Raw genomic sequence first — 14607 nt, forward strand, 5'->3', positions numbered from 1 at the left:
TGAAAACCAGAGTAGGCAAAATACTGCTGTTGTAAGGCCATTAATTAAGTTTTTAAATAGTTGTTTCAATAATCCTATACATCTAATTGAACACTTCTTTAATGATAGTGATATGAGATGCTTGATATAAAGATTTCTGATGTAGCACAGTGCCTAGTGATAATGCAGGGTGTGACTGTGGGAAAGAGTGGCTGAGGTGACATGGGGTGGGGGAGGGGGCAAGATCCTTGAGAGGGAAGATTTCTATGAATGAGAGTCCAGGGTGTTGAATAGATAAGTTGTGAGACATCAAGAATGATGATAGAATTGGTGGCAGAGAAGATGGTGAGCGGGAAGATAAAAACTTTAGTGAGTTAAAAGTAGTGATTGGAGATCTGTAGATAACTATAACAAGATGGAAAGGTCAGTAATATTGATTTATATAATGTAAGTCAAAGGATTTGGGATTATTGAGGGATGAGAAAATAGAACAGAGCTAGGAGAATCCCTACCTATTAGCATTCCAATATGATGGGTGAAAAATGATATTTGATTTTTATACTTATATTCATTCTTTGATTAATAGTAAATCTTAAAAAAAATCCTTTGAAATTTTAATTTTCATGTGAATTATTAGTTTATTATATCCTGGGTTATCTATTTTTCTATTAATAATTCTTAAGAGCATTTTATATACATTATTATTGTTCAACTTTATCTGCCATAATCAGTTCAAATATTTTCCTGGATTCTGTGTATGTAGGAATTTGTTATAGGGATTTGGCATGTGATTGTGGGAGCTACTTAAACTATCTCATCTCTGTTAAGCAATTATTTTTGTGATTGAGACTGGAGCATGAGCAAGTATAAGCTAGAACTCACAAACCAAATGAGGAGCTCAGGAGGCCTAACTAAAACCTGGGTCAGTTCTTGTTGCATCAGACAGGGCTGGCACCAGGGTGAGGTAGGTGAGGCTTCTAGACTGCAAAGTTAGTCGGCATGGAATGCACTCTCGGGTACGTGCCATTATAGGGTGGTACTTCCACAAATCCGAGAGTGACTGTCCCCTTCACTTTGGCACGATAGGGGTCTTGCTTATCTTATCCTGGTCCTGACTTTCTTACATCTTCATGGCATGGTGTCCTGCAGAAGCTAAAGACCTTGGTCATGTCCCAGGAGTCACACACACCTGGCCCAGGAGTCAGGGAAACTGAAAGAGGAGCCAGCAGATAGTGGAACAGTTTCAGGTCCAGCTGCTGTCTCATACCAACAAGACAAGTCATGATGAGTGATGAAGTGTGTGAGCTATAAAATGGCGGCTGCTTACTTTCATGCCCAAAGCTCTCTCATGACCCACTCTTACAGAAAACATACAAGAAAGGGAATTTTTGGAAATGTAGTTTGACCCACCCAAGTTGACACATCATAAACCCACCACAGAGGGCAAAAGTTAATTCTACTTAGATTCATCTATTCAATCAATTAAAAGTCCAGGAAATTTTTGAAGACATGTCTAAATGTTTCTATAGTTCATTTAGAGTAATACGTAAGAAGAACTAAAGATGTTCTTTAAATATAATGAAGAGTTCTTTCTTCAGTAGATATCAAACATAATATAAAGCTAAAGTAATTAAAGCTGATGTTACTGCTGTAGGAAGAGACAGACCAATTGAACTGTAGAGAGACTACAAAAAGATAACCATGTATATATGGCCATTTAAAAAAAATGAAACTCTCCATGAATTTGCGTGTCATTCTTGCGCAGGGGCCATGCTAATCTTCTCTGTATCGTTCTAATTTTAGTATATGTGCTGCCAAAGCAAGCACTGGCCATTTTATATGTAAAGAAAGGTTGTTTTAAATAGTTAAGCAAATGAGTACTTTTTTTCACTAAAGGATATTATGACAGTTGTTTAAAAAATATTGACCTTATCTACACCCTCATACAGAAATCAATCTCTTCATGGGTGACAGAATTTAAATGCAAAAAAGTAAAATAAAACCTACTAGTTGTGAATATTTTTCTAAGTATTTCATGACATTAAAGCCAGAAGTATATAACTGATTATATACAACTTTGACTATATTAAAAATACTACATACAAATAAGCCAGTCAGAGAAAGATAAATATCACATGATCTCACTCATATGTGGGATATAATGATCAACATAATTTGAGGAACAAGAATAGATCCAGAGACAAATGGTAGGGGGAGTTTAGAGAGCAAAGGACTTGTATGCATGCATGTTAGCATAACCAATGGACACAGGCACTGGGGCGGTGGACGCTTGCCTGGGGTGGGAATGGTTGAGGCAGAGGGAGGGTCAATTGGGGAAAAAGAAGACAATATGTAAAACTTGAGACAATAAAAAGAAATACTACATACAAATTCAAAAAAACAAACAATAATCCAGGAAAATATTTGAGCTAAACATGGCAGAGAAAATTGATCATTCCTCATGTATATTTTAAAATATATTCTTTAAAATAAAAAATAGAAATGTAGATGGCCAAAGACATAATAAACTGACAGTTGATAAAAGAATTGAAATTTCAAAGTAATATTTTTAATTTCACTCTTTATAAAAAAATCAATATAAATAGCAGTTAAATATTATTTTCATCCATCAAATTGGCAAAAATAAAAAATAGAACTTGGAGTTTGCAACAGCAAACTTAGTGTTAGAGAAGTAAATCAACTCGATCATGCATTGTTTTGAGAGTAATTAATAAAAATTTTCTGAGGCCAGTTAGGTGATATGTATAAAAAATTTAAATGTGCAGTCCTTTTGTCCCAGAAATGTCACATTTAATAAATGTTTCTTAAAGATGCAATTACACAAATCTGCCAATACATATGCTGAAGATTGCTTATTGAAGTCTTATTTACAATGGCCCCAAATTGAAGACAACTTAAATATCCATCAACCTATAGGTACATACATCCAATAGAATTTTAAGCAGTTATTTAAAAATATATATAATCACATAACATATTCATACTATATTGTGGAATGAATATTGCACAATATTATCCTGTATATATAAACTTGGACACCCAATTTTACATGTGCCTATGTGTGCATAGAGATGAAAGGATGCTTATAAACAAATTAAAAGTAGTTATCTGAATGAAAGGCTGTCAGTGATTTTTACTTTATTTTTTGTAATGTTCTTAATTTTCTTAATCATTTTATTTAACAGTGAATATCTATAAATTTTATAATGAGCAAAACAACACATTATTTTCATTTCAAGTAAATATGCAACTGCATCGAAAGCTGTTTATTATGATGATTGCTATTATTTTACTTCCTTTGACAGATTTTCAAAGCTATAGATACCATTTTGGGTAACATCTCATTTATGCCACTTCCTGGGTTGGTATATATTGACTCCCCATGGCTTTCAAAGAAAATATGACCTGTCATAAACACCAAATGTACAAAGGCAGCACTGATTCTCCAGTATCTGCCATGAAAGAGCATCAAAAATAGATTCTTATTTGCCTGTCACTATCATGAAAAGTAAAATGAAAAGATTACTTGGTGTTTAACTTCAGACATCTGATATCAATTGGGCACAATCCATCTCTCAGTTTAGAGTAGTTATCCCTCAGCCTGCTTTCAGGCCTAATCCCTTTAAAAAAATCTTAACAGTTTCCAGAGTTTGGTCTTTTTCCAATTTTCAAGGCATAAGCCTTTGGGAAAACTTTAGATCTAATCTTCCCTAGTTCCTTTCCTTTTCCAAAAAGAACAGAGTATTTCTTCACATGTGGGATTTTTGTGGTTATCATTTATCACTTTAGGCTTTCAACCACAAATTCATCCACTATTTGTAAACTTCTTAGTCTTTGCTGTACTGTGTAGGAGCATTCTTAAAATAGTTTACTAGGCTGGGTATAACCTAAAAAGTAATAGAAAAAGGTTCTTGAATTATTAAAAATGATCCACTCCGATGATGTAAATAAATGCAAAGTATTAGATGCATGAGACATGGTTCTTTGAACAGTGAGTCATGTTATAAAATATTGCATTCGTGCTGTATGAGAGGTGAGCTGTATTTAGACCAAGGAGAAGTAACATGCATACCCTGACTGATTTTAATAAGCCTTTAAATTCCCCCTCACCACCACCACTTACTCGCTTCCTGACAGTCTTGTCTACAAGCTAAAAAGATTAAATATAGACCCAACCACTGTTAGTGGGTACAATAACAAGCTGAAAGATCATCCATTAGGATTTGTTCCTCAGGAGCCCCTCAAGGGCTGATTTTATTGGATAGCTGTGACCTGGATGAAGAAATTGAGATTTTATCACATCTGTTCATGACACTAAATTAGCTGGGGCAAATAACACCTCCTACAGTTTCCTTGATATATTTGAGAATGGTTTTTAGACCCCATTGCAAAACAGTTCACTTAGGGACTAAAACTAAGTCAGACAGCTCTGGGATGGAGAAAATCCACACCAATGCAGCCAAGTTCTGAGGATCTTATCAATCACGGTGAGCACAAGACAAGTATGTAGCTTTTCTGAAAAAAATCCAAGATGATATTTTAATGTATCCAGAAAGTCATTCATCCTTGATTCCTGGCACTAGTTTCTGTATTTTCTTTTCAGTACAGGAATGAGAATGAATCTTGAAAGAGAGTTCAATTGATTTAAAGATGAGGAAAATAAATCCTTTGAGGAGAAACTAATAATCTTCCTTTACTTGGATTAAAGATTGAGAAGATAATATCTTTGGGAGATATTCATTGTGTCAAGAGAATTTGGCTAGACTTGAGGAAAAGCATTAAGCTAAATAAACAATGGAATAGGCCAAAAGGGATGATTGAAGTATTTTTGTCTTTTGAGATCAATTAAATGTAAAGCAGTAGTCATTTATTTTGAATACCTTAGGTACTCTTAAACTGGAAGTCAGAGAGTAAATTGCAATTCTTTTCAAGTTGATTGCCTGCTCTGAGATTCTAGCAAATGATTTATTTCTTATTGTATGTGATATAGAAAACAACAATAAATTTTGAAAACATAATACTAAGTTATACCAGTATCTATAGGTAGCATTATTTTGTCAAAACACTGGGTTCAATAGATATTTATTGATTACTCACCAGTGTTTATTGGTTTTGTGGGATAAGAATGTCTTAAATTCATGGTCACTTCTCTATAGGAACTTGAAATTTAGAAGAGAACATATGACATATATACAAATACTAATGTATCAAGGCAGTATGTGATAAGTGTCTTAGCACAAGACAATACCAAATGGTATTAGAGTAAAATGAAAAACAATGACTTCTTAAATCACAGTGATGACACAAGCAGCAAATGTTTGTAAAGTATGTGCCATTCATTTTCTAAGTTCTTTGTATAGAATAACTCACATATTCAACTCACATAACAACCTCATGAGGTATTATTGTTCCCATTTTACAGACAATGAATCAGAGGCCAAGAAAGTTAAGTTACTTGTCTAATATCATTCAGCTGGTGAGTGGAAGAACCAAAATTAAAACTCAGACAGCAATGATCAACCTAAAAAACTGGCAGGAATTTTGACAAGTGTAGTTGAAGTAAGATAAGAAAGATGGCATTTCTGATAGAGCTCATCAAGAGAAGAGGCTGGAGTGAAGGAGTGTGTATTAGGAAATGAGTGGTCCCAGTTGTCTGGGAATGTTGTTCGTGTTGGAGAACAGTGGCAGGTGTGACCAAAAAGAGAGTCTGGGCCAGATGGTATTGGGTCTTGAATGCCAGAGGAAGGAGTTTGGACTTAATTAAGTATATATTGGAGAAGGAATGAGGACTTTTAACCAACAGGTATCCTAATAAAAGGGGACTTGGGGAAGACAACTTTGTGGTGAAGTGAAAGAAAGAGAAAAATCCAAAGGCTAAGAGTACTAATCACCTAAGATTGGAATTGTAGAGAATTTATTAACTCCAGTAGAACATGACAGAACATTATTTCAGGGGTGAAAAAGATAGGTTTCCTTTGGCATTCCAAATCTAATTAATTTATAGTGAATATACAGAGGTTGTGTTGTGAAGGATTCTGAGGCCACATCCAGGAATAGCAGGAAAGAGTTCTGTGTAGAGTGGGGAGAGCCAGCATAAATATCAGCTATTTGTCATTCATGCTCTTTGCCTAAATGACTAGAGTTGTGATGGGCATGGAAGATTTATGGGTCACTTTACTCAAAGCTGTGCTCAGGTCACAGCTAACGGAAAGGACACATGGTATATAGAAAGATGACCAACTATACTGAAATTATACCAAACATAGCCTCAGAATATCTGGATTTGAATTGAAACTTGCTATTTACCCAAGTGTCTCAGGGAAGGGCACTTAACCATCCTGAGTTGCAAGAGTTGTGTTGTGAATATCTCAACTGAGAACTAAAGTTCTTTGTAAATTGTAAAACACCAAGTAAAAGCTTTAAGTAATAATTTATCATATTAATTTAACATTGTCACAAAACTTAAATTTGGCTGTTATTGAAATTTAGCGAGTCAATAGCATGTTAAGCTTCAGCACAGAAGGTTTCTTAGTTTTAGACTTCTTTGCAGAATTGGGTAATATGGAAGAAAAAGCTATCCTCTCCTGACAGGTAAATCCTATATTCCCATAATGAAAGACTTTACAAAAGAAATAAAAAAAAGAAAAGACTTTTTACCCATCATAAACCCAATCCCCTGCCTTCGATGGCAATCTCCGCTAAAAATTAGATGTAGGTGACATATTGTAATTTTTCCAATAGACATGCCCCTTTATTTTTAGGTTCACAGGATTCTTTGTTAATAAAATGTTTGATACTATATCTAAGTAATACCAATCCTATTGACAGTTCTACTCATCTCTTTTTAAACAATCAGTATAGTGAGGGGAAACACTAAACTGACTTGCCAACTGAAAAAAACATTGAGACTAGTAGCCCCAATTAGGCAAGTCCTGAGTTTGTCAAATTATCTCATTTCAAATATAAACAAAGTTCTAGTTGCTTCACTCCAGTTCTGTAGCACTTGGGTAGTGATGAAAGGGTCATTTAATATCAGCAGTAACCGAGAACAGCAGAGGGAATTAGCTCTTCCCTCGTGCCATATTTGGCTTTACCTGATGAAATATAAAGATGTGGTCCAAGTACTAGGGGCATGATTCATAGCTTCTCCATCTTTAATGCCTATTTGAGACATTGATAGCAATACTTGATTTGTAGAGACTAACAAATGCTAAATAATTGTGGTTTATGTTATTTTCTAAAGGAACATGCTTTGAAATATACCCTCTAATTTTAGTAAATTTTATGTCTGGTCATTACAGATTTATAGAATTTAGCCAACCAGTAGAGACAGAGTAGAACAGGGGCACTGAGATTCCATCTGTAGGCTTTTTGTCTCCAAGATCCCAATAACTGAGTGGAGTCTCTGACTTCTTGCCCTGAATTTACTGGATTCATGCAGCTTTAGTGTGGTATAGGTGCAGCCCTAAAAGTTTAGAAAGTATACATTGTTATTAAAACCCACATACACAAAATTTTTAAAAGTCTCCTAATATTGACAAGAGACAGAGACATTGATTTTCAGAAAAATGATTTCATTTCATATCTTTTCCTCTGTAACCTCTTCTTCACACAATAAAATTCTTCACTTCTTAACATCTTTCCTTTTGGTAAGTAGTGATCTAATAATGTTTGATGACTGAATTGTATTTCATAACATGTAAATTTCATTTTATTATTTGATTTCTTATTGTTGGTTGTTTAGTTCCAACTTTTTGAGTTTGTAACAAACTCTTTACATCCATTTCTGCTTTACATCCATTTCTGGTCCTGTTTATGCTCTCACAGGTTGGGATTGGTATGGCCTTCCACATACCAATCCCAACGTTACATTTGATCATTCCAGCTAATTGTTACTCTTCTAACAGGTCAAAAATAGTATCTTATCGTTTAAATTTTCTTTCTCTCATCATCGATAAGACCATGAGCATATTTTCCTTTGAATTCATTTCATTCTTACTTGCATTCTTATTCCTTTTTGTATTGGGTTACTGCTTATTTTTTCTTTAATGTTTCATAAGGATATTAACCATACTTCTAGAATGTAAACTCTATTAAGGCAGGGACCTGTCTGTTCTTTCTTTAAATATTCAGTACCTAAAGCAGTATCCAGCACATATTAGGCATTCAATAAATACTTATTAAGCATATTACAAATAATACCCCTTAATTTTTATTACCTTTTAACATTGTTATAGAATATTTTTGAATTTATAGAAGTTTCAAGTCATTGTTTCTCCACATCTTCAAACAAATGTCTCCTTCTGGAAAACATGACAATCTCATGTCTACCTTTAAGATTATTTGAAAATCTCAACACAATTTAGCATATAACTAGTGCTTCTGAACTCTGGCTTAGGGGTGTTGGGCGGGAGGGGGGGGAAGGTGGATACAGGCAGACGTGGGCTCAGTGCCAGGCTGCCACTTTCAAGCTGGTCAAATTACTTAACCTCTGAGATTTTGTTACTGAATAATAAAATAGTAATAGTTCCTACACCATAGAATCAATCTGAGAATTAAATGAGAATCCTCAGAAAGTACTTAGCACAGGATTCAGAATATGCAAGCTGCTAATCATGTTCCTTTATTACCAATAATGATGGTGATAATTTCTCTAAGTTTCAGTCTTCATCTGTAAAATGAAAATAATGATGCCTACCTCATATGGTCATTGCCTGACACATACTAAAAGCTCAATGAATGACAGTTAAAAAAGTAAAAATTACACAAATCGGGAGTAATTTTAGAACTCACACGCAGGAAGATTCTGATATACTTCTGTCCATGGCTTTTGATCACTACCTCTTCTGTATTGAAAATGACAGATGACAGTTTTAAAGTTTTTATGATAAAATCTACCTCCCCTCACTTTTGGAAGAATTTGACTTTGAAGTCAAGCTTACAAGTCCATACTCACACCAAAATTAAAAATATTTACCACTCCTTCATTCCAGTTTTGCCTTAAAAAGAAAAAGTTACTCTTTAATTTAGCTGAAATACATTATGGTGTCAATTATGACATCTTCTTAATGTTCCCAAGCTGTCCCAAATATCTTTTTTTTTTAAACCAATACTACTTCAATTTTTCTTGAATGATTTTTAAAAAGGATTGTAGGCTTTTTTATTTCCATATATTTTCCCATATCTATTAAGTACATTTTATTTTTGTGTTATTATGAATAAGCTCTTACCCATTATATTTTTATAGATTGTTATTGATATTTAAAATATTAGCATGTGTTTTAAAAATCTGCTTGCTTCTCTATCCATACTTTTTTTATAAATTAGTTTTAATATTTTTTTCCAATTGATTATTTGGGACCTTTTAGGTATATAATTATAAAACTGGCAACTCACAATTATATTTACAACTTTTTGTCTAAAATGACTTTGACTTGAACTTCCAGTACTTTGTTAAATAATAATGGCAATGATAAATATTCCCGATTCTCCCCTCACTGTCTTACCATTAAGCATAACATTGGCTGTTGGTTGAAAATACATCCTTACCCCTTCCCTACATTGGGTTATATTCCTACTTTTATTGAGAATTTAATCAGAAACAAATGTTAAATATCATCAAACATATTTTTTTTGTGGTCTATCAAGATCTGGTTTTTCTTTTTTGGCCTATTTGTATAGTATGATGACTTTTCATCTTGCTAGCCAATGCTAATATTAAACAATACCCAGATTATTATAATACTAGAGGCCCAGTGCATAAAAATTCATGCACTGGAAGGGGGGGGTCCCTCAGCCCGGCCTGCCCCCTCTCACAGTCTGGGAGCCCTCAGGGGCGGGAGGCGACCCGGTGATCAGGGCAAGGCGACGCCCCATCACACCTCTGCTGCTGCCACTGCCGGCAGCACAAGCCTTGGCCGGCCCTGGTTACCTGAGCCTTGGCTGGCCGTGGGCAGCTGGGCAGCTGCCATCTAAGGTTTGCCTGTGCCTCAGGCTGGCCCTGGGTGGCTGGGGGGCTGAGGGGACTGGGGGACTCAGGAGGCAGGCGTGCAGAGCGGCTGGGCCTGCCCCCAGGTGGGGCTGAGGGGACTGGGTGCTGCCATCTTCTGGCTGTGGGCGCCGCCATCTTTGAGGGTGTGGCAATCAATTAGCATGTTCCCTCCTTATTGGCTGTGGGTGCCGCCATCTTTTCGATGGCGTGACGATCAATTAGCATATTCCCTCTTTATTAGATAGGATACCTCCTGGGGTGGTACAGTCTTATTCTTCTGTTATATTACAAAATTCTTTGCTAGCATTTTAGGATTTTTGCATCTCTATTGAATATATAGTTTGCCAGTTTTCGTTTTTTTTTTTTTTTTGAATTTTGCATCCTTTTCAGAAGTGAGATTGGTTTATATTCTATCTGCATTCTGTCTTTGTCAGGTTTTAGAATCAAGGTTATAATAGCTTATTTAAAAACAAACAAACACCCCTGGAAGTTTCCTCTTCCTCTCTGCTCCAGAGGTCCAGAGAATAGTTCCATAGTAATTCTTCCTTATGAGTGTTAATGAATATGGACAAAAAAAAACAAAAACAAAAACAAAAAAAACACACGATCTGAGCCTAATGTTAAATTTTTAAGGTTGTTCTTTCAAAACTGTTATTTTTTTCTATTATTTATTCTTACTGGTTGTTTTCCTCTTTTTATGAACAAATTGTTATAATATATATCTTTCTTGGAAAATTATCCTTTTCATTCAGATTTTCAGATGTCGTTGGAAAATAGAATGTGTGTGGTTATAACTAGTTTCATTTAGCAAGGCTATATAAGAAAGAGAAAATCACAGCAAGAATGAGCAAGTTTGCAAGAGAAAGGATAGGGAATAGAGTCAGTCCAGAAATTTGGGATTTAGAGGGATTGGCAATGCCCACTGCCTATAGGCCCCTGCATCCCCCACCCCACCCCCAACAATTCATATGGTGAAATCTAATCCCCAAAAGTGATAGTAGTAGGAAATGGGGCCTTTGGCAGATAATTAGATCATGAGAGTGGAGGGCACAAGATGGAATTAGTGCTCTTATGAGAAGAGAGAGGCCAAAGACTTCCTGTCTCTGTTCTCCACCATGTGAGAATACAATAAAAACACCGCCATCTGCACACCAGGAAGCGGGCTGCACCAGCATCTCTGACCATGCCAGCATTGCGATCTAGGACTTCCAGCCTCCAGAACTGTGAGAAATAAATTTCTGTTGTTGATAAGCCACCCACTCTATGGTACTCCATTATAGCAGCTACAACTCACTAAGGCAGCCCCAAAGGAAAGAAGTGCATTTTTATAAGTCTTTAAGTAACAAAAAACCATTAATACTTAGCCTTGTGGAAAATATCAGATTAAGTTGTGGCTTTTTTTCTACAAGTCTGGTGGCCTCAAGAAGGATACTTTGAGGGAAAATGTATGAGTGTAAGGAAGAAAGAGAGAAATTGAACTTGAGAATTATGTCTAGCAACTTTGGAATTATATTAGCTTTCTATTGTTGCATAACAAATTACCAGAAGCTTAGCAGCTTAAAACAACATTTATTATGTCACAGTTCCCTAAGTTAGAAGTCTGGGCATGGCATAGCTGAATCTTTTGCTCAGGTATCACATGGCTGAAATTGGCTGGGACTGTGGCCTCATCTGAGATTTAAGGTCCACGTTCAAAATCACTGTTTGTTGGCAGAATTCAATTTCTTGAGGTTGTAGGATTGAGGTTGCTATTTCCTTACTGAGTGTCAGCTGGGGGTTGCTTTCACCTTCTAGAGGCTGCTCTGGCATCTTTGCAAATGTAGCTCCATCCATCTTCAAAGCCAGCAATGGAAAATTTCCCTCACAAGAAATCTCTCTGTCCTCAGGGCCCAGTTTCTTCTAAAGCAGTGGTTCTCAACCTTTCTAATGCCACGACTCTTTAATACAGTTCCTCATGTTGTGGTGACCCCCAACCATAAAATTATTTTCGTTGCTACTTCATAACTGTAATTTTGCTACTGTTAATGAATCATAATGTAAATATCTGTGTTTTCCGATGGTCTTAGGCTCTACAGCAGCGGTTCTCAACCTGTGGGTCGAAAGTCGCCTAAGACCATCGGAAAACACAGATATTTACATTACGATTCATTAACAGTAGCAAAATTACAGTTATGAAGTAGCAACGAAAATAATTTTATGGTTGGGGGTCACCACAACATGAGGAACTGTATTAAAGGGTCGAGGCATTAGAAAGGTTGAGAACCACTGTTCTAAAGCCTCATTTGATTAGGCAGGCCTACTAAGATAATCTCTCTTTCTATCATCTCAAAAGTTTATTGGTAATCTCATTATAAAAGTAATATAGCATCATATTGATAGGTACACCCAAATTCAAGGTGGCATTTACACATTATACAAGGCATTTACACCAGGGGTGGGAATCTTCGGGACTACCTTAGAATTCTGCCAACCACAGGAACTGATGAAAAAAAATAGGTTAGGAGTCTACAAGATTTCAAAGAAATTTTACTGTCAAATCACAGAACAACAAAAATAAAAATTTAAAAGTAACTTGGAGGCTTCTAATTTGCATAAGAAACCAATGCTGGAGGTCTAGGCCCAGGACCATGCTGTTGAAGATGGCAGAGACTCTGCCAACTTAGGTCTCCAAATGTCTGCATGGAGCAGATGTCCAACCTTCCCTGGACGTCCCTCTGTCTACCTTCCAATCTTTATTGGAGTGAGGAATGATTGTGTTGAGCCACCAAGATGAATGTTTTATTTGTTCTAGATGCTATCTTCACCTTAACCAATGCAATACTTTGGGCAAAGGGTAGGGGGGTGGGTGGGGGTGGGTTAGGGGAGGGAAGGGGATGCAGGAAGCAACTCAGTAGGAGATTTGGGGTCCCCAGATGACCCAATGGAGCCAAGTTATATATCTTCCCTGGGCTACCTTCCCTTCAAACATCTGTGTTGTTTGAGACTCTAAATTTTTGGGTCTCTATGTTTCCTTCATAGTAGTTTAGCTATACCTATACCTATACCTATACCTATACCTATACCTATACCTATACCTATACCTATACCTATACCTATACCTACACCTATACCTACTGGTATACCCATAATAAGTATATTCTCCTCCAAACAACTTTTTATACTTTTGTATATGTATCATTCATTTAGGAAATCTTAGGTACTACCTTTAAATATCTATGCCTTAAACTATTATTTAAATTTTTATTGATAATTAACTTCCTGAGTGTTTATAATTTTCTCTCTAAAATTATAAGCTCCTTAAAGGGCTATGCCATCTCTTATGCATTTATTTTATTTTACATGATCCTTAATACTGTTCCTTAGAAGCAGAAGAATTCATTATGCATTTGTGATTCATGGCTACTCTGCGATGCTTATACTAGTATTCTTTTCTAGTTACTTACAATTCAAGTTTCTGCCTCCAAAGATATAATATTTTCATTTCTTAAGACAACAGAATAAAGCAACATGTTGTTAGTCTAAATTTTAAAAAAGCCTTTTTCTTAGCTCTTTTGGTCTCTTTATGTTATGATATTCCTGCCTTAGATAGTGAATAAACTTCTCCAACCACAAAAGTAATATTTTATGAACAAAGACAATCCTAGAGAGACCCTTAACAGAACCTACCTAATTACTTTGAAACCATCTCTTCCTTGTCACTTAATAGGACTGTATTCCACAAGAGAGGATGGGACTCAGAGAGAACATTTAGTGAGGATGCATTGACCCATAAAAATAGAGAATGCATTTTTTTCCCTCTCAAATGGGACAAAAACAAGTTTTAATTTAGTCTACAAAGTCTTTGTTCACATGAAATCAAATATTCAGAGGATGTTCTTAAAAATCAATTTTATTTCACCTTAGGCTTTACTTCCTGACTTTGGGAGGAAGTTCGTCAAAGCCTACAGCTTGATATCATGTAAGTAGACAGCTCTGAAGGACAGAAACCATGGGTTTGGAGACTAACCAAGATCTGTCTGAATGTCTCATGGTCCACAGCAAGGGGGCTGATAGCCCCCATAGCTTTCTCAGCATCCTTAATTTGAAGCTGGTTAACAAAGACTATGCACAATCAATAAAATGCTGCATTTTATATATAAAACTCACTTTTGGCAAAGATCCTATATTTATAAGGTAAAATTTGCTGAGATTATTGGATATAAATTACCTGTGTGCTTGTGATCTATATATAAAAAAGCAATAAACCATAAACCTAACTTCATATGTAACTTATTTTTACTACATTTGATCTTAGCCAAAAGGCCAAGAAGCGATATGTGTAACTTATTTTTTTAAAAAATATATTTTTATTGATTTCAGAGAGGAAGGGAGAGGGAGAGAAAGAAGGAAATATCAATGATGAGAATCACTGACCGGCTGCCTCCTGCATGCCTTCTACTGGGGATTGAGCCTGAAACCTGGACATATGCCCTTGACAGGAATAGAACCTGGAACCTGGGACCCTTCAGTCTGCAGGCTGACACTTTATCCACTGAACCAAACTGGCTAGGGCAATAACTTCTTTCATTAATAGATGCCAGTACATATTTTATTTTTGTTTCCTGAGCAAAAAAATT

General features: G+C 35.8%; 1 non-coding gene and 1 pseudogene across 1 annotated transcript; both read right to left on the reverse strand.

The window, feature by feature from the left end:
* Positions 1 to 1699: 1699 nt before the first annotated feature.
* LOC114231227 (U6 spliceosomal RNA) lies at positions 1700 to 1806 on the reverse strand. Its single transcript, XR_003617191.2, has one exon. It is a non-coding gene; the product is annotated as a U6 spliceosomal RNA (small nuclear RNA).
* A 12349-nt stretch (positions 1807 to 14155) lies between these two features.
* On the reverse strand, positions 14156 to 14305 carry LOC114231212 (U2 spliceosomal RNA; annotated as a pseudogene).
* Between the last annotated feature and the right edge of the window lie 302 nt (positions 14306 to 14607).

The sequence above is a fragment of the Eptesicus fuscus genome, chromosome 10 (genome assembly GCF_027574615.1).
Source record: "Eptesicus fuscus isolate TK198812 chromosome 10, DD_ASM_mEF_20220401, whole genome shotgun sequence".
In the NCBI taxonomy this organism is placed as follows: Eukaryota; Metazoa; Chordata; class Mammalia; order Chiroptera; family Vespertilionidae; genus Eptesicus; species Eptesicus fuscus.